Genomic DNA, 22121 nt, shown 5'->3' on the forward strand with positions numbered 1-22121 from the left:
TCCACAAACCAAAGCCTGCTCGCTGCGGGTTACGTTCACACGTTAAACAACAACAGCACCAACAAGAGTGCCGAGGTAAAGAACAGCGGGTTCAATTCAGGTTTCTGTTTTTCAAAAGACCCCCTTTGCCTATTCTCCGAGCTCATACAGGCAGAAACAAAGCTGTGCACTTTTGAAGGGAATGACAGGACAGGAGGAACACGGCAAGTGGATTGGCTGTACTTCTTTGTTTCGGGAGGTACAAAAGGTGAAAGATAGGAGAAAGCCAAGCGTGACGCCGTCCTCATGCAATGCTGCTTTAAATGATACATCTCTGTATTATCTTCACAAAACAATGCATCGACAGCGTCTGTGTCACGGGCTTTTGTTCCACCATTCTTTCCAAGTGGAGGCATTACTTTTCATGCCCCAGCCTGGTTGATCAAGGATCAGCGGCTCTCTTCTCACAGTTTCCATTGAAGAGTTTGGCTTTCCTATCTGATGTGCCTCCAACACTCAATACACCGCCGAGATCAAAGGCCAGCGAGGTTTTCATCAAAAGGAATTATTCAAAGAAAAAAAAGAAAGCAAGGACGAGGATCAAGATATGAGAAATATAGCTCTGAACAAATTAGATGGTTATCCAATATCTGCAGAAACGACGAGCAAAGGGCCACAATGAGCAGAAAATTGGTGGAGGGTGTTCAGAAAACTCAGAAATGGCCTCTGGCACAATGTGCACCTTCCATCACAAGTTGAATCAAGCAGCGTGAAAAAAAAGCTAATATTTAACATAAATAAACATAAATGACATAATGTCACATCCAAGCTTGTCCAAAACCTTGAAAAAACCAAAGTAATTTCTTTGAATGTTTCCACAGGCAATCACATGGCCTCGGTTTGTAATGCAATTCTCTCAACGATGGAAAATTGCTGATTGATGTGATTTGACAGCAACAATAACAAACGTCTTCTTAAGGCTGAAGCAGACTGACACTGGAGACCGGCAGCCGAGCCGAAGGCCTAATTTGAAAACACTGCTGATTATTCTTCAAACAAATAACATTCAGTCAATCTCTGTGTGCCCTGGAGGAACCTCATCTTGGTCCCACTTATCAGAAACACTCAAAAGGGAGGCGGGCGAAGCATCTACACAGACAATTTGTTTGACTCCATGCAAACAAAAACACAGTTATTTTTTTAATCACCGTAAACATTACGCTGCACCCAGACAGCTAAGCTATTACTAATTGCTGTAGCCTGTAGGCCGGTGCAGCACACGCACAGCCTTTTAAACCTGTCTTTAAAAGACGCATCGGCACTTTATAAATAAAAATCTGAAGCCTCTCTTCATCTTTTGTATTTGAAATAAAAGGTGCAGGACTAAAGTGCAGAGCTCGTTTAACAACTTAAGAGCCAGATCTACAAAAGGTCTGCATGTATGAAAACTGGTGCAGGTACTTCATATCACGTGTACGAACGTTCGCTGATGATTACATCTGAGAGACGCACAAAAAAGATTAAATATTCATTTAGTGCGTTTCCATTCATGAATACATCAGCTATATGTTTTAGACTGTACAAAAACTGTTCATGCTAATTGGCCAATGTACAACACACACTGTGATTTTATAACATCTGAAAACACTTTTTTATTCGGGTCCGATGCGCTACGGATATACTCAGACTCGTACAAGCTCCTGGCGAGTATTATGTGACTTCATGCGTCAGCATGTCGCCCCCAGGTAGAAGAGAGAGCACGAGTGATGTCCACAGCTTGGAGATTCTATAATATTATTGTGAATAACAAAAGGAAAACAGACTGTAAATTATATTCTGCTGAAAATATCAAGAGTCGATAGTTTGTACAAGAGCGACTGTATCACAAGTCACCAATGTCGCTCATTAGTTTAACCGCTCAGTGGTTCTCCGCGCTGTGCTACATGCTACATGTTAAAGAGTTTCAGGGATTCAAATATGCACAATAGACTCATTAAATCGAGCTCCCCCGGTCTACAGTGTGTACTGCGCAGATAGACGTTAAGCACTTTGCTATACGTATTGTAGACGCAGTCGTATACTGGAGTCTTAAAAGCTTTCGGAGGTGGTTATGGCAACAGATCGCCTTCATGTACGTTTGCATATGGAGTATGAATTAGGTTTTATGGCATTTAATAAGTTCCAGTATCACTACTTGGTATCGGCAAGTAGCTAAAGGTTGTACTTATACTTGCACTCATACTTTTAAAAAGTAGTATTGTTGCTTCCCTAGAAATATTCATACACGGATCATTTGACATTTGTTCTCTTTCAAATAAGCATCAACTCACTTTAATAAATAAAAGGCATCACCCATATTGAGTATACCGTACCTTTCCCCTAGGTAATTCAATTATATGGAAACAATATATATCATTACATTATTTAGACCCTTTTTTCAGTATGCAGCTATTGCTCTGAAGTCCTGTTCTTTTTTTTTTATTTCCAATTTCCGTCAAGCTGCTCCTGGAACAGAAATGCTCACACTTATCTACCAGCAATAACCGGGACCCATTTTCTGGTCCTCGATTTTGTTGCGTCCTCTGTCTGACCGCGTGTCCGGCAGCAGCTGCGAGGAAGCTGTCCAGGCCTCGGGAAGCCGTCCTCACCAGTCTCTAAAATGTTATCTGTACCAACACCACAGTCAGGTGTGCTTAGCAGCCTATTAGACATTAGTAATTGTTTAAATGCAAGTGCCACTCCTGCTGTGTTAAAGACAAAGGAAACAGTCTTTTTGTGTTCTTAAAGTATATTCTTAACATGAGTCAGAAATGATTTGATGTAACATCACAAGATCCAGCAGTTCAACCATTTGCTATGTATTCAGGAACATTCCCTGGCTTCAAACTGATTTCAACCTTTTCAGTTTGAAAACAGCCCCTAAAAAATCCATGCAAATGCTGAGTGAATCCATAAATATGCAAAATGGTTAACAGCAGAGAAAATTTTAATTACCAATTACAGTCAGAAGCCAAAAAGCTGGAAACGTCTTACAAGCAAAACAAATTTGTCACAAACTCTGAACCATATTTCATCAGGTTTCACTGATTAGTTTTGTATCTAATCTAATTTCTTCTGAAAAAAATCAACTCGTGACTCACGAGTCCTGGGTTGGCCGGGCCTGTGAATCACTGAGATAGACGGGTGGATTCCAACAATGGGGGAGGATTTGGCTCATTTCATTTCAAAGCGACGCGGGTCCATTTTAACAAGCACTCTTCAGTAAAACACTAAGACGAGAGTAATGTGGCCAGCCAAGCACTGAGCCCTAATTACTGATATTTTCTGCCAGAACGAGATGCAAGCAGCAAATAACTGGATTACAAAGCCGAATACAAATTAATAATGGTGGATCAGGAGGAAAATATCAACATTGGGACTTCGGTGTCTGACAGTGACAAGGAACTGGTGGGGGAGTAGTGACTCGAAAAATCAGGAGCCTTATTTCAGATTTAGTCAAATTGTCAGGGAATTTCAATGTTGAGCTCTGATTATTGTAATTAAGGTTTTATTCTCTGTCACTGAAACACTTGTGAGGACAAAGCCTGTAATGCAATTTATATGTCAAACTGGGAAAGTTTGACCTGTTCACAATCCATTAGGTAATGAAAGTTTAAAATGACGTTCCTGAAACAGATATTATCAACTATTTCATGCCATTTATGGATACTTTCAGTCAGGCTTTGTTTTTCAATCAAGTTTAATTATATATGCACTGCTAAAAGGCAAAAACATTTTGTCGTCAAAACATTTTATTTTATATTTTTTTTTATGAGCACACGTCAAAAGATCAGCACTGAGGGACGGGGGCGATGTTGAGCTGGAAGGCCCACCGATCACCAACAGAGCAAGTGATTCTGGTGAATACAGCACATTTATCTCTACAGGCCTGCCTCCTCACATGAATCCTCATTACATACTCAGTCAGTTGTCATAACACTCAAACATGAGCCATTCAACCCTCACACTACAGGGAGCAGCCTCAGTCTGTCTGAAGCCATGCCCGGATATTAAAACAATTAGCTAACAGGTATTATCAACTAATGGATTCATTACTCCTATAATCATTCTCACAGGCAGTCGCGTCTAAAACTGAGCATCCAGCTCTCCAGTTCCCAGATGTGACACCAGTTGCTGCCCCACTTCTGTATTTGCAAAGTTATTCCACCGTGATGCTGAACTTCATGTTGTTTCTTTCTTTTGAAACAAACTTTTGATGAAGACAGAACTTCCACAACATCAGTTCCTCATTAAAAATCACTTGCATTTAAAACGCTTGGTCTCTCTTAGACTTCAGCATCCTAATTACGATCAACATTTTGATGTCTCCCTCTAAGTACCGACGTATGTAAGCATCCTGATTTCAAAAGATTGAGGATAAAAAAGTATCTGAGGTATGAGAAACCTGTCACTCTAGGTAGAGTACTCCAAAAGAAACCAGAATACTTTACTTCATAGAACTTTTCTCTTTCAAACATCCCGTCAATCACAGTTTACATTAATTAGTCCCAACTCTACAGTCTCACTACGCCTCCCTTTTTTCATGTGATGCACATCTTTACTTTGTTTTAAGACAGATGAACCTTCATGATCTGAGCTCAGTGCTGAGGGTTAAAAACAGAACATCCAGTCACAAACTCACTTTTCCTTCACAGCATCCGTACGACCTTCTCCATCTTAGCTAACTTATTTATTCTTTTTCACTCTTCATTGGTGAACTTTACTCTCCTCCTCGGTATTTGGCCTGTCGATTCAGTGCAACGCCTTTTGGACGGCCGTTTGCCAAATGCTTATTCGAAATCATTGCACGGATTAAAGTACAGTGTAATACCAGTGAAACTTATGCCTGTTATCATGTATACATAAATACTGCATTAATGAGCCGTCAGGTGTTTTGTGTTGTAGTTAGATGTGATGGCGGACGTTTCTTGGGATGTGTCAGGAGTCTACCACCACTCTCACCGGTTCACCACTGTGGCATCTGGGATGTTCTGGACCCTGTTGAGCTCAGGAGAGATGCATTATTTGCTGCTTGTTATGGTTTGCACAGATTGTACATCCTGTGCATTTGAAGTTCCACATGAAATACAGTCTGTGCCTTTTATTGTGCGGATGTGTTTGGCCTTGTTTGGATATATATTATGCGCCAGCAAAGGGGAAAAAAATAAAGGAAACTTGAAGTTACGTTTAAAAAAGTATTGCTAACTGAATGAGGTTCGTTGAAACAACACCAATGTAATTAAACACAACATGTTTAATAAGCAGTGTAACAGCGAGGCTTGAAGCGGCTGTGGCCACTTCACATGTGTTTGAGCGAGACAGTCCAAACTGAAAAACTGTTTTCCAACATCATCCAGCAGCAACTTGACCGTCTGGCCAGATGGATGATAAAACCATCCTTGCAATTCATTTGTAGGAGTTTAGCCGTGCAGCCCACTTCATAACAATACGACCATCATTACAACACGGTCATTCAACGAGCCACCAAAACCTGCGCAGTGGAACACAATCGTCTCCATGCACCAGGCCCGTTGTGTTTCTGTCGCTGGCTGTTCAGCTGCCAAACTCAACATTTCCCGTTGGCAAAGTCATTGGTTTTTCCCTCACGCTGGCCGCACACACACACACACACACACACACACACACCTGCAGTCAGCTGGAGCTGAATTTAAGAAGTTAACTTGGTGTTTTTAGTCTACAATTAGCTTGCTTTGTTTTCCCCATCACAATAAGAGTGTCTCTGCTTTTCTCCGGTCCCTCACAAGTTTCACACAAGTCATATGCTGTGTATAAAAAAAAGTGCGGTGGGACCGCAGCTTTTAGTCTGAAGAATATGGTATTTGCAGCAGTTATTTCATCCATAGTTCTGTCGTGTTACTGTTTCATGGGAAAATTAGTTTTGACTGTTTAGATGTTGTATTCTTGTTTATTTAGTTTTCTAGTTGGGGCCGAGGCAGTTGTGTCATTTTGTTCATTAAATTTTTTTTTGTAGTTTAGGACTGTAATCCTGCTCAAGAGCTAATGTATGATCAGCTCTGTGTACTATTCCCCTTTGAAGACATGCAACTGCTTTGGTTGATGTTTTAGGTTTTGTTCATTCATAGAATTAGAGCTTGTCTTGTGAATTGAGTTTTTTTTTTTTGCCTCCCTATTGCAGCATATTAACAACCTGAATGGTAACAATTAAAAGTGTAAGGAGAAGAAAAAAATCGATATCTTATCAGCATGACTTACAACACAAGCTCATGGAGCCTTTCTTGGGAAACATGAAGTGACCTCAGGACACCAGAAGCACAGGCTGAAATATGACACAGAGGGCAGAAAAAGCTTCAGTGCAGAACAAAACAACACCAGTCCAAAGTACGGAGGCATGCAGGGCACAGGCACACACAGCGTTAGCCTCAAGAACAGGACAGCAGATACCTTCACACAAGAGTGAGATGGCACAGCAGCGATACCAACGCCAGACCGACGAGAGTGAAACCGCAAAAGAGAGTGGCGTGAGATGGAGGGTCTCACAAAATAGAAAAAGAGATACAATGAAATCAAGGCAGAAGGGATTGGTGGTCCTTGTGTTTTGAAAAGATGAGCAATGAAAAGAACTGAGTGCAGGGAGGGAGGGAGGGAGGCCAGGACGCTGTGTACCTGCACATTATCGCTTAAAATTACACAGGACACAATTTCTCCTCTCTCCCTGCTACAATTCAATCCAAAGCCAGGATGCCGATTTGTCTCTTGCTTGTTTTGCCACAATTGAATTCATTCTCTCTCTCTCTCTCTCTCTCTCTCTCTCTCTCTCTCTCTCTCTCTCTCTCTCTCTCTCTCTCTCTCTCTCTCTCTCTCTCTCTCTCTCTCTCTCTCTCTCTCTCTCTCTCTCTCTCTCTCTCTCTCTCTCTCTCTCTCTCTCTCTCTCTCTCTCTCTCTCTCTCTCTCTCTCTCTCTCTCTCTCTCTCTCTCTCTCTCTCTCTCTCTCTCTGCAGTGATGACAGCTCTACCATATTAAGAGTGTGAGAACTGCTGTGACCGGGCTTTTGTGTGTGTGTGTGTGTGTGTGTGTGTGTGTGTGTGTGTGTGTGTGTGTGTGTGACCTCTCCGAATCTATTATCTCTGCAGGTATCAACATCACTGACCAATCCCTGCCAACAGAGGCTGGTTCGTGTGTGGGTGTGTCTTTGATCCCTGGCTGTCCTTGCCATGCCCCCCATCTCTCTCTCTGGTGTAAACACTCATACGCCACACACAGGGCAGTCTGTGTTGGTAGTTGGCAGTCACACACACACACACACACACACACACACACACACACACACACACACACACACACACACACACACACACACACACACACACACACACACACACACACACACACACACACACACACACACACACACACACACACACACACACACACACTGAGAGCCTCCAGCTGTTTTCAGTCTCTCTCCTGTCGAACTGACAGACACTAAGCAGACTGATCTCCTCAACTCGAGCCGTCAGCCTCTCCTCCTCCCTCCTGCCCTCTGACTGACTCCATCCCCCTCCTCCTTCTTCTCCTCCACCTCCATCTTTATCTTGCTTTCTTGTCGTCCACTACCCTCCTGCTCCTGTTTCATGTTCTTCTCTCTTCCTTTCGATTTTCCCTCGTTGCTCTTTCCTTCTCACATCCGTTGTATGTTTCACAATCCAAATATAACAATCCAATTATATCCACCATGATGCAGCTTTAAACTAAATACAGGAGAAGTCCAGTTTGCAATATGTATCATGTAATAAGGGACTCATTGTAATCATGGTTGAGTTTTCCATGCAGTTTGCACGTTCTCCCTGGTTTTCTCTTTGCTTCCTCCCACAATCCGTAGATGTGCTTATCTGGTTATATGGTTTCTCTAAACTTCCCCTGATTGTTTGTCTTCGTGTGTGAGGCACCATCACAGCCTTTCATCCCAGGTAAGCTGGGACAGGCTCACACCCTGTGTAACCTTTAATTGGATAAAGCGGGTATAGAAGATAGATGAAGACTCAACAGACTTAACAGTAATGCATTTCCTTTGGTCCAAATCACATGTTGGTACAACACTGGCTTTTGGTGTCATTCTTTAAAATACAAGACTAAAACGTGAACAAAAGGCAAATTTTACTATTTTTATGATGCATATTATTGCTTGTAAAACCACGATGTGTGCAGACGTGCAGACTATTTCTTGTTTTTACGCACTGAGAGCTCGCAACAGCCTGAGAAAGAGCCATGAAGTTAAGGTCAAATCCATCAGAAGAAATTCTAAATTAACAGTTCATTCAGTGCTTAAGAGGATAACCAAAGATGTAAAAAGCCAATCTTCGTTAAAGGGAAAAAGATCTCTGCAACATTTTGCGAAACATTTACAGAGACATAAATTATCTACAAGTGTCAGGCGGTATTGTGGGTTTAGTGGTTAGTCATTTCTGAGCAGGATGACCTTGCATGTTCTACCTGTGTTTTGGTTTTTCTACTCGTTTCCACCCAAAGTCCACAAGACATGCTTGTTGGGATAACTGGCGACTCAGAACGTGTACGTTTCGTTGTGTGATGAACCGATGACCTGCCAAGGGAGTGACGTGCCTCTCGTCCACCTGGGACAAATTCACACCCACGTGACCCTAACGAGGAATAAAGAGTTCACCACGGTGGATGGATACTAACTCTGGTACTCAGGGTGGAGCTGGAGGAAAAGTCAGCCAAAGAAAGTCTGAACAAACCTTCCAGCTCATTTGTCAAAAAGATGAGCAACGTTTCACTGGTTGGGTGTGAATTCTTCAGCTGCTGGCCACACATCAGGGAAACTGTGACTCACCAAGGCTTTTTAATCATTATCTGAACACTGTTGGATTTTCTCGGCAGTCGAATACTGAGGGGACAAAGCGACATCAGAACATTTCAAGCATCAAGTGTGAGCAGTAAGGTAGCAGCAGCTACAGAAGACTCAACTGAGATTACAAGAAATTCCAAATTAGATTTGATAAACATGTTGTTTTAACAACTAAACACCCAGAGACATTAGTTTCAATGACTTGCTGAAATTTCTAAGCTGCACCAGAAATGTTAAAATCACTGTTTAAGCCAAGTGAATCATTGAGGACACAGACGTGAGTATGCTAAAAATAAGAGTGTACCAATCGACATTAAAGGGAAAAAGATCGGCCCCGGTCTAGTATCAGAAGCTGTACTGTTACATTTACTTTACTTCTGCCGTGCACTCTCCTCCTTTACTTGCACAATGCATTATGACTTCTATTATCCGTCTGCTGGCCTCTTGACTCCCACGATGTGTGGCCTTATTCTGCTTCCAGTTTGACAGTCCTATCAGCCGCAGGGCAGACGAGCTAATCGGCTGTGGTGGGTGGTGAATTTACACTCCCATTTAGGTTTTCTCTCGAAATGAGACTCCGCATAGAAATGTTGCATTTTGTAAATGCTGCAGTGAATGCATGGCCTGATAGGAAGAAACAAATGGCCTGAATAGTTTGTACTTCCATGCACAAAGTCATCATGGTGGGAAAAACAAGGAGTAAAGAAATTAAGAAAAAATGGTAAAGTCTAAAAACAATAAAATTTTCAGCACACATCCATCTTTCCTGCTTGATTCACATTGTGGATCTGTGGGACTCACATAATGTGTCAAGCAGGCCCACAGCAGCCCTGAGAGCTTCCTCCAGCTTGGATGTGTTTGATAAATTTCTGAGGGGACCAGGGAGCATTTTAATCAGATGATCTATTCACCTCCACTACCTCCTCTCAATGTGTAGGAGTAGCATATTCTCTCATGAGCTAACCACAGACTCAGACTTTGTAAAGGTACCGGCTGATTTACCTCCATCAAAGGTGTGTTACATATCCACACTACCATCAACTGTCCAAAGACTTCCAGGCTTTGTAAATCACGTTGAGTGTGGTCAACTAATCGATCAGCAAAGACTCCTCTCAGGCCACGTTTACAAGACAAGTTTTCAAGTAAAAATGCATCTTTTTTTTTTTTTTTGGTGTGTTTCCGTTTTAGGAAAGTTTCTTGTTTACACGGCAAAGTTTTGAAACCGATGTCCATTTCCACAGAAACAGCAGAAGACGCTGAAAATAACGTAGCTGATGAACAATACAGAATAAATACTAAGAATGGCGAGTACACGGACATTCGTATGGACAGACGGCCAAGTTTGATTGGTATTACTGTGACTGTCAACTATACGTAAATAGACCAAGTCCCAGGAGAATATGGACTGGGAGCCATGACACTGTTGTTATTGTCCATCTACACGTGCAGAAGAATTACTTGGTGTGCAGTTTCCACTGTCTACAAAGAGACGGAGTCCAAGCGTTTTCCCCCGTTTACACAGAGATGGAGTCGGAGGAAGCCATTTTCAGTGGCTCCAATCACCTTTGTCATGAAAACAGACTGCAATAAAAATTTTGCATTTTCACTTGAAAATGTTGTGTAAACGGGGCCTCAGTATGTATGTATGCATGTATGTATGTACAGTGCATACATGCATGCATACATACAGTACATAAACGCAAAAGTGTTAAATGGATAGGGCCTTACTTGCAGATGCAAATATCCGATTAGTAGATGAGCATCCACATGTTTGTGAACATTATCAGGTTCACATGTCTTTTTACATGCAAACCTTCAGTAGACCAGTTCTTTGTTTGTTTCCTTTCAGAGTCGTCACAGGTGGTGTAATGGTTAGCACTCTCGCCTCACGGTGTGAACTCCCAGTTCCAAGTTTGGTTTTTACAGTGGCTGCCATCACCCACCGTCGACTGGTTCGGCTCCGCAGGGCTCAAAGCCAATAAAGTGGTATAAAAGATGAATGGATGGAGTGACTTTACCTCCAGAGATTTCACACTAGTGATGGCAGGAATTTTGTTTGTGGTGCTCATGGTGCTTAAAAAAAAAAAAAAGCATTTAGAAACTGCAGCGCTCTCATTGCCTAATGAGAGCAAATCCCTGCAGCCAGGTTTGAAGAGGTGGTGAATTAAAGGCCTTCACAGAGCACCAAATGCCAATAGTTTCAGGATTAATTCAGTAGAACAACATAAATAATCAGGATCCAAACTTTTATAGTAGATAAATGGTACATTTAGAAAAGTTTTCAAGGTCTTAAATGTTCCAGAGGAAAAAAAAAGAAGCCCCAAAACACTGAGGAAACATTCATTAATATACGTAATACAACCCTGGACACTTCCAAAACTGCCATCTATTTATAAGACTGTCCTCACCTTCCCCCAGGCTCATCCAATGCTCTCGACTCTTCCTTTCCCCTCCTTCCCATTTCCCTCTCTCTCCCTTGCTCCCTCCCTCCTTCTCTTGCCGTCTCAGTTGTCTCCGCCCTCGCCCACATTTTCTCAAGGTCAGCCTCCTGCTCTCCTCCTCTCCGATACCCATTGTCCCTGGCTGCTCGCTCCCTCACACTCCTCTTTCATCTCCATCATTTAGGGTGTTCATCTTCATCTCTCGTCCTCCACACCACTTTCCTCTGCTTTCATCTGCCGCTCGCTGCCCTCAGATCCAAAGGCCTTCTGCGTTGTTCGCTTTCCTCAAAGCCATGGCCCCTTGGATCGCCTCCTCTTTAAGCCCTCTCCTTGTTTTGAACATTTCACAGAAGGATAAAATATTCCCCCACACACTCTCCTGTCACAGAGAGATGTTACTGTCTTCGTTAGCTTCTTGAAAAGAGGCGGTTGTGTGAAAAGCCTGAGGGAGGCGGCCTGTGTGGCCCATAAATGCCTCCTACTGCTGTGAAATGCAGCCCTTGTTATTGAAATGTAGTGCTTTTCAAAAATACTTTTTTTTTTTTTTTTTTACTTGGAACGGTGAATTCCTTGAGTTAACAGCAACTTCTCTTTTTCACTGCTTCCTCTCGAGAATCAAAGTCTGTTTCTTTTTTCTTCGGACGTACACACTGGTGCTTAAAGGATGCAGAAACATTTACAACCCCCCCCCCCCCCCCAAAAAAAAAACAAAATAACAACTGTCCCATTGACATGAAGACTGCTACAGTGTGGGAGAAACACCAGCCCAAGAACAGCATAACAAACTCACTATCCATTTTTCAAGCCATGTACTATATGTTAAATGTTTTAAAACCACAAAGCCCCCCTGAGCGGCTGTAGAAACTCTTCTCTTGTCAGATTGGTATTTGAAAAAAAGGTTTTGTTTTTTTTGTTTCTCTCTTTTCAGAGCGGGAGCGAAAAACATTGCATAACCACAATAATAATCAACCTGCTGTCTGCACATCAACATCTCCCATCTGTATTCATGCTGAACGCACGGAGGAGTGAATGACTACCCAGCGGAGTGCTCCACATGCTGTATGTGATCAAACCAGAGCTAACCTTCTCTCGTCGGATGCTTACACTCTCACTGGCTTTGCAAATTCACAGTCTCACAATGTTAATTGATGAACTTGATGAGAAATCTTATTAGTGGATCCACATTGAGGAGCTGAGGCGGAGCGTCCCTCATGATCACGATGGCCATTAATTAAAGCTTCAACAGCCACGGAAAGAAGTTAAAATTCATCACCAGTGCTGGCATTTGGGAAAAACTGGGAATACTCCGCTTTTTTCCCCTTTTGTAAATTATTTAATGAGACTATTTAGGCCCCAGATGGATAACAGAAGGGTTTTGGTGCCGGACACAGACTGGGATGGATGGTGCTTTATTTTCTGCACCAAGTTTCAACTTTTTGATTCACAAGTCTTTTTCCACAATTCTTTTTATCCTTCTTCTGCAGCAGAAGTCTAATAATGAACCGGGAAATGCATTTGTCGACCAATCTGCAGTGACTTGTATTCAATTATTTAAATATGTTCACCTGCACTACAGCAAAAATAAGAAAAGGAGTGTCTAAAACCCAGAGAGGAGCTTTGTTTTTACTTTACACGCTGAGACTTATTAAAAGTCACAACTTTGAGTTTCAGTTTGTAATCAGAGGAAATCATAGTGGGTCTACTTAATCTTTTGACTCAACAGCATTCCGGGGGAAAACTTGGAAATGTGTGACATCACTGTAAAGCCATTACTTTGATGGGTTAAGAAAACTAACTGAAGTTTCTATGAACTTGACTTTTGTTGCTTTTTCAGTAACAGTAGAAGAGCTGCAGAGCTGCTGTCTCTCTCTGTCCTGCTCAATAAGTGAACTGTTGGCCCAAAGGTTTCCCTGTTGTCCTTTAAAAGCTGCTTTTATGCGTCACAGCAAACTGCTTAAGTGTCAGAGAAACACTGGCTTCATTTAGATAAGAGCACAGGAAGGTCTCAGTGAAGGAGACAGAAGAAAAGTCTGATTCAATTTGTAAATATCAAAGCAACACTACCACTGTTTAAAACCTAATAACCATAATCAGACTTTTATTAAATTGCGCCACACTGGGTCACAGTTAATGGGCAGCAACATGTAAAAACATCAGAACGTCAGAAACGCTTTAATTCATATCACGGTCCTAATTACATTAAAGAGTTAGACATGTTTTATTAATCCAAAAGTCTTTCCGCCATCATTCTCAAGTCATGTCACAGCCTCTTTCAAAATGATCTGTCATAGCTTTTTAACTATTTCTGTCTCTTTTTTAATCTTTTTTTCACAACTGTCTTTCTCATTTTTCCCACTGTCACTCAATTTCCCTCTCACTTTTTTTTTTACATCTTTCCTTAAGTCTCTTGAAATGCTCTTTCCCCGCAACTATCACTTTCTTTTCCTCTTAGTCACTCTTGTTTGTGCAGTTTCTCGCTGTCGTCTGCTGCCTCAGTTGTGTGTTTTTAAAGCCTTTTTATTGTGTTATTTTTCTCTCTGTGTGTCACTCCGAGTTGCTTTTTTTGCTGTCAGGCTCCATCTGCCTCTTCCCCCATTTTTTATCTCTACCTTTATGCCACTTCATTTTCATCATTTGTCTCCTTTGAGGCCACTGCCACTTGTGCGTGTGTATCTGTGCGTGCATGAGATTGCTTGTGTATCTAATCTGTAAAAAAATATAAAAAAAAACACGCAGCATACTGAGAAAATTAAAAAGAGCTTTAACGGTTTTTGCGTGACAGATGGAAAATGAAGTGTATGTTGGCGCATAATAGAACAGATTCTGAGTATTATTCTGTGTTTGTGTGTCAGTGACAGAGACCAGCAGCAAGGGTGAATGAAAAAGGAAATCATGTGGCTGTGTGTACAATAGAGAGTAAGGTACGACAAAAGCATGCGTGAGTGCAGGCGTGCATGCACAAATCAGGGTGACACACTCATGTGCTTACAAGTGGGTTACAGTACCACATGCATCTGGGAGAGATGAGTGTGTGTTTGTGCAAAGGTGGAGCCTTGGTTTAAAGCTGTGAGGTCACAAAGAAGCATGTATTGGTTACGGATACGTTAGGGTAAGTCTCCTGGAAATGAATTTAATGTGCTTTGAGAGAAACACAAATGTGTGTTTTGTTTGCTCGCCATGAACGGAGAAAACATGATACAAACGCACTTACAAAGACTGGCTGAGAGTCAGCTGGAGATGTATGCTCATGTCTGTGCTGACAGCCTGACTCCTCATCAACCTCTTACCACAGCAACATCCAGCAAGGCACGCTGTGAGAAAAGATCACACTAATCTCTCCGGTTTCACATATTCCAGCCAGTCAGAAGGGCTTTTTAAAAAATGTGGCAAAGACATTCACATGAAGAGCAGACCTTCAGATGAGGGCCAAGCCGCTGATAAATAGCTGAATTTAAGTAGATTTACCTGTGTTATTATGGTGCATTGATTAATCCAGTGTTTTCTATATTTTAATGTCATCCAATCACAGGATACTGTAAAACCATGATACTCTGGTGTGACTTATGACTGTGTTGTATTTGGTGCTATATAAATAAAGTTGAATTGAATTGATGCTCATCCCACAAATATAGAGTATGTTTATTACAAATGGGTTTTGAAATAGAATAACATGTATTTCTCTGAAGCATTGTTTACCTTCCAATAGTTAAGAACTCCGCTTGTCTTTTATATAATCACTTTAAATATTTTGACAAAATTGGTTGAATAAAATGTGTTTTATCAAAGTCTATTGTGTGTTATTACATTTTGTACTATGACTTGTGTTTATAGGGATGAACATGAATCATGTCATGAAGCATTTATAATACACGCATAGTTTCTGTAACACGTCATCCGCTTGTACATGATCAAACTGCCGTAAAACTTAATAAAAGATGAATCTTGTACAAGTTTCTATTTATTCACCTTGAACGAATGCCATTTGGTGCAGTGGAGGAGGTAGAGATTAGCTGTGTTGCTGCCAGCATGATTACCTCTGAGGTTACGCACCTTCAGACACCGAGCGTAGGAGGATTTTAGAGACGCCTGTCAGTGCAAAAATCACAGGCCTCATCTCAGTAAAGCAGAATAATAATAATGTCAAGTAAATGAAAGCAATGAAAACCTTTCCATAGAGCTGGGTAGAACCACACTCTACCATCGCATTGCCAATTCAATGTAGGCCCACAACCTTCACATGCAAAGGTAAAAGAAATCTCGTAATTACTCGCTTCAAGAAATTGCTGCAGAAATGTGCGCAGATGTAAATATATCAAGACTTGCTCCATGTCAAAATGAAAGCACAGGTGGAGATGGCTTCTTCTGTCTCGATGTCGCAAATAATTAAACAAAACTTTTCTATCTCTATAATTCACTTTTAGCCTTTTTTACCAATCGGGGGTCACGTGGAGCTGGAGCGGCTTTCAGCTGACAGTCCAAGGGTCAACAGTCAATCAAAGTGTTCACTGGTCCAGACGAACCAAAGACCACTGTTTGTGGATTAGAGAAGGAAACCAACATGTACACAGGGAGAAGATGCAGACCCACTGTGCAGGTTACACTGCGGACCGGGCAAACAGACACACCAAATAAACTTAAGCTCGTGTTTTTAGAATGTGAGAGGAAACCAGAGTAACCAGAGAAGACCCACAAAGACAGAACATGTGAAACCTGCTCAGTAAAGGCCAAAACCCTTTCATCCTCATCTTGCGGTCCCTCTCATTCACATGTTTCAAAAAGCATCCGAACAAAGAAGCCACGTGTTCACTGCAAAGCTGAACAACTTTTAAGATGCTGATGACTTATTAGGTGCTCTGCCACTTTCTCCCGCTTGTCTAATCACGCGGAGAGCAAAGTAACAAAGCTTGAGATGAAAAAGTGAGCGTGATAAGACGATCTTTAAACCTCACCTGCTGATTGCAGCAACATGCGCGGCGTTAAGACTTACACCGAGCACATCAAAGGACGGAGAGCAGGTTGCATACTCTCTGGGCAATTTGTCCACATTTAACAAGACAAGTAAATCCAGGTATTTCTTTCAAGTTGTCCACAAAATACAGAATTAACAACTTTGATGCTTGTGATAAATTATCCAGGGAAGAGGAGAGGATGCCCACCGCCTCCCAATCTACCGGTTACCTCCATATTCAACCTGTCACATCTCCCAGAGTGCAAAAAAAAAAATACTGCGCTAATTAGCTTCCACAACAAAGTCTAGAGACCTCAAAGGAAAAGCTAACAAGCTAACACTTCCCTTCACATGCTGGCATTTCATTCTTTGCACCAAATGGCTGACAGCATATCGAATTTAATGTGTTTGTTTGTTTAAAGAGACAGCATGGACATTATGCACATTAATTCACTGCTGACATTATAAAACCAGCATCTCAAATCTTCAGGGGTCAATATAAATAGCTAATCTGCCCCCAAGTGTTCAATTAATGGCAGGATTTAAAAAAGGTTCCCGTCTCTAATAACCACGAGTGAAAGCTTCAAAGGGAAGCTAGTTGCGGAAGCTAACTAAACAGCGACCTGCTCACAGCGTCATGTCGACTGTGGAGCAGACGTCTGCATCACTTTGAAAAGGTGAGGAGCTAATAAGCCTGTTTTCCCCTTCGACTACAGCACCAACACAGCGTACCACTTCCCTGAAATCAGATGCAGCCAATTAAAACACACAGCGAGACAGACAGCGCGGCCGCGCAGGATGCATGAACAAGTCGTCGCACACGTTTCTTTGCTGTGTCGGAAAGAGCCGTCAAGACGAGCTGCATCATCAATCACTGCCCTCCAAACCCAGAGGTGAGGAGTTAAAAAAAAAAAAGAAGGTTCCCGCTCTTTATTTAATCAAAATAGTAAATCTGCCAGTGTGAGCTTCAAAGTAACCTATCATGTTACTGCTAAGATCTGCATACTACAGTGTGTATAAATATATACTGTATATATCACAGATTACAGCGAGCACAGGATTTGTCGGATCATTTATATGTAAAAAAATAAATAAAATAAGAACAACAAAAAAACTGTAGTGGCCATGAAAAACATTGCTCAAAATGACACTGAATTTAAACTATGTTACTGTTTGTTTCGTATTCCTGCCACTGGGAATGCATCATTATTTAACCGCTGGCTGTTAAAACAACGTGGGCTCTGAAATGGACAAACGAAATCTACCTGGTTATTAATCAAACCATTTTTCTCCTACTCCTTTCAACTTGTCTTCTCTTGTAAACCAGAAAGTAGGAACATTTCTGTTCAGAGGATAGAATGGATGATTTATGTTTGGTTGGAAATGACTAGAAGTCAAACTATCATGTCGTTTCAGCATGATGAGTTTTTCTTTGCATAAATGTGAAACTGAAATGCTTTCAACCACAATCAAATACGTACAGAATTAAAAATTTTGAATTCATCTTTGTAACCTTCAGCAGCATCCATCTGGCCGCCTGAGCTCTGCTGTGATGAATGCTGCACCTTTCATTGAGATGTACTGTTACCAGCAGCCTCAAGCACCGGAGCCCAGACACAAACAAACACAAACACACACAAACACACACTCCCACGCTGCTGCCACGGCAAGCCAACAGACAGGCACACACACAAACACACACATTAATAACCAATGTCACACCTACACTCACTTAAATTTTGCAGAGTCAAATGAAAATGCATTAGGCTCAATGTCTCCACCGCTGGAGAGATGCATGTGAATGGTGCAAATAGGTGACCATATACTGGCAATAACACGCACGCACGCACGCACGCACGCACGCACGCACACACGCGCACACACACACACACACACACACACACACACACACACACACACACACACACACACACACACACACACACACACACACACACACACACACACACACACAATGAAGGGTGCATCTGTTTACAAGGCAGCGCAGACAGCTCCTTTTAAAACATGCATGGCATGTAATCCATGGCCATCTACCTTCACGTACACACTCAAAACAATCAGAGCGAGGGCCGGAGAAAGTACCGATTTGTGCTCGACGAAAAAGCTCCATCATCTTCTGACAGGCAATTATTATATCAAGCTTCACGGGCAAACACAGCGGCCCGAAAACAGGGAAAAGGCTAATGTACAATCACGTCTGATGCGAGCAGAGGTGTGCGTGATGGTACAGTTCGCACGGACACGCAGGTTAATAATTCAAAGACCTGGTTAAGAAGGGAGCGCTCCCTCCTTATTAAATTATTGACAAGCAACATCTAGACTCTCTGCTGCTGACCTGAGGGATGGCCGGCAGGGAGGGAGGAGGAGGTGGAGGAGGAGGAAGAACATGTGAAGAAGAGGAAGGCTGGAAGGACTGATGTGGAGGATGAAGGCGGGGGAGAGTTAAACAAGAGACAATGGGTTCATGATATCATAGAGAGCAGGCGAACACAAGTGAACTTTAAATAAATCCTGAAAGCCTTTAAATTGGAAATTTAAATGGGAGCGAGCGAGGCGGGGAGATGGAGTGAGGTAAAAGCTGCAGCAGCTCTCCGCTGTTTTTCTGCTTTATTTACCAGCCTGCCTGCCTCTTTGTTGCTAGGGGCTGCAGAGTTGCTGCTACACACAGTATTCATTTCCAAGCAATTACTGCTTGTTGCTGGCCCGCTCCCTCGTCTGGATGTGGCGGATAGCAGCCTGTCACTTCACCTGCATATGTGCCCACCTGTCAGTGCCGAATGGGGAAAAACACAACATGCTATGCAAATAGACCTACCGTCACACATAATATTGTACTGAAGCACACCGTGTCTTCTATAAAGTGTGCTGCATTTCACCAAGTTCATTTTCAACATACTTTACCGATTCCAGCATAAACATACCATGTCACTATATTAAATGTACAAATATTTTGATACATGCCACTGTTTCTGACAGGCTTTGTTCAACAATTCAAAAGAGAGCTGTTCATTTAATTTGTGTATATTTTATAAGCAGTCATGTGCACATTGTGCTTTTTTTGCTAAATCATTTATGTTCAGTGGTAGATGAACAGATATAATGAAGCTATAGTATATCAATGTATAACCTCAACACTCATCACACTTTATAGATATATTCTTTACTGGTCTTTAAACACCTGATTTCCTTTCAGACGGGACATTTTCTTTGACCACTCTCAAGTTTAATGGATTTCTTTTCACACCACAGTTAGAGTTTTATGGCAGCAGAAAGTACGAGGCAGTAATCTTAAAGAGTTTTCTCATTTCTAATTCTGATGACACTGATCTAGACTGGAAAGCAGTGAAGATTTTAAACTTTTAAATCACTCAGTCACTCAAACATAAACATGCATCCAGCCGTCTTTTATACAGCTTTATCTAACTGAGGTGCAGGACACACACACACGCACGCATGCACACACACACGCACACGCACACACACACACACCCACACCCACACCCACACCCACACCCACACCCACACCCACACCCACACACACACCCACACACACACACAAGGTGAGTAATTTATAGTCAACAAAACTAAAACACTATTTTCATTCAGGTGCACGACTCTTCACTTTACTCTTTGTGCGACAGTTTGAGCTCGACTGCAGGCGAGTATTGACGGGCCGTTTTAAAAAGTCAGCAGAGTTTCCTCAAATCCATCCAGCACATCCCACATCGAGCCTCCGAGAACCTTAAAAGTGCTGTTGCACTTGTTTTATTGATCCATCGACCTCGCGGCCTCCCTGTGATTAAGCCATTAAGCAGATCTGTGACAAAGTCCTTCACCATCATTGGATTATGTGCGCGTTTGTCTTCCCTCTGCGGGTGTCGGCGCTCCACACTGACCGGACTGCAGCAGTTTTGCAGCGTCTGCATTTACATTTTCCTCTCAGACCTTTCACCAACAGTTTGCTGCTGTTTACATCAAAGTCTGGGAAAATTCCTCAACAGATGACTTATGGTTTCGTGGCGATCGCTGCTTACCAACTACATTTTAATGTTTTCTTTCACCCTCTGCTGAAATGCATTTCTACAAACTTTTGCTTCTGGCCTCACATATTAAACTCAATGGTAAACTACTCATGACACTTAAAAGGGAAAGTTAGGAGTTTAACAAACTCTCAAAGTATTTTTTTTTTTTTAAGAAGTTAAAAGTTATATTTCTTTAATTGACAGATCCAGGCCCTTCGTCATCCTCGTCCTCATTTATAAGAAACTCTTTAAATAATCATAAATCAATGAAAAACAATGTGTGCAAATGCAGATCTGTAAAGACTACAAAAAGCAAACGTTTGTTATTTATAATTAAAAAGAAATTAGCTTTTTTCTAATACTTGGAAGAAGTTATTGGGCGAGTCATTCACTGCAGGGGAAAAGTTAAATTATACACCCAACTGGGTAAAATAATAGACTGCTCACTTCCACCTTTCAAGTTCTCACCAGGCTGTCTGACAAAACAGCGGATCCACGCCGCCCTGCATCACGTGTTCGGAGGGAAGAAGACATGGAGGCAGATGAGAGAGACGTCAGATCGACAGCCACCAGGATAAATTATTATGTAGAGTTGTGTTGTGTAACAAAGCTGAAAGAGGACAACAATACATCAAAAAAGAAATGGTAGAGGCGAAACCTGAAACCATTACTTTCTTTTTAAATTCCCACATGTCAGCACAACAAACAGCCACACCACCACAATTACAACATGGCTGCCGTGAGCCCTCAGGAGTTGGAGAGAAACTAACAGACAAACGTTTTCTCAGAAAAAACACACATCCTATATCGAGCTGTCACCACGGATCAGGCACAAATCAAACTCTCATGTGGCTTCACAAGCTCTGGTTCATGCTAAAAGAGACGGCGTTTCTGCGTCACACCAGTCACAAGAAGAAAACTGTTTCCTGCATGAACAGTTTGTTATGAACCAACTGTTACTTCACAGTAAACAGGAGCTCAGTGAGATAGTAGCATGAAGGAACGAGGCTCCAGCTTCCTATAGCAAAAGTATTTTTAATTCTGTTAAGTGAATGTAATCAGTTCATACTGTGTGCGAGAGGAAAAAGAAGTAGTAACATGACTGTTAATAATTTGTTTTCCACATGATGACAGTACATGCTCATATATTTGTTTTCAACAGCAAATTGAGTTTTAACTTTTTGTTGAAACTTTTGACTTTATTCTTTCGACTGGCTTTATTAAATATTCAGCTTCCTGACCTGGTTATAAATTCGGAACGTTCCTTATACGACAAACATAGATAATGACATATAGACTGACTGTCTTCACTTAATCCTGAATTCGTGACGATGACGATGCGGGGTAAGGCTGCTTCCTCTGGACGAGTCTCCAGTCCGTACAGAGCACACACACTGACACACGACCACACACACCCTCACACCAAGACGCAGTTTTAGAGTCACTTAATATCTCGCAGATGTGTTTGGACTGTGGGAGGAAAACAGAGTCTCTGAAGACTTAAACCAGAGATTTCCTCATTGTGAGGCGAGCGTGCTAAACATTACAGGACCGCACAGCCTCGGCGTGCATGCTGAACAAATGCAGCTGTCTTTTGTTCTTTTAATAAAGGTTGTGTTGAATGGGATGTGGCAGCAGGTCTGAGGGGACTTCCTGAAGTAATTCTCTCAAGGCTGCATTCTGCCCTGCAGAAGAATAAATACTACACAGGTTTTTTTTACTTGTTAGAAAACCTGCTTATTAGTTTTTCAGGAATTATATTTTTAACCGTGAAAAACCATCCTGACAGAACAGCTGAAGTGAGTGAATAACATTTCTAAAC

The 22121-nt window shown here is 41.9% G+C and overlaps 1 protein-coding gene across 1 annotated transcript in view; it reads right to left on the reverse strand.

The window, feature by feature from the left end:
* pvrl2l (PVR cell adhesion molecule related 2 like) overlaps positions 1-22121 on the reverse strand; it is a 198156-nt gene that overhangs the window by 70518 nt on the left and 105517 nt on the right. The gene's annotated exons all lie outside the window — the stretch shown is intronic.

This window comes from Lipophrys pholis, assembly GCF_963383615.2.
Source record: "Lipophrys pholis genome assembly, chromosome: 17".
NCBI lineage: Eukaryota > Metazoa > Chordata > Actinopteri > Blenniiformes > Blenniidae > Lipophrys > Lipophrys pholis.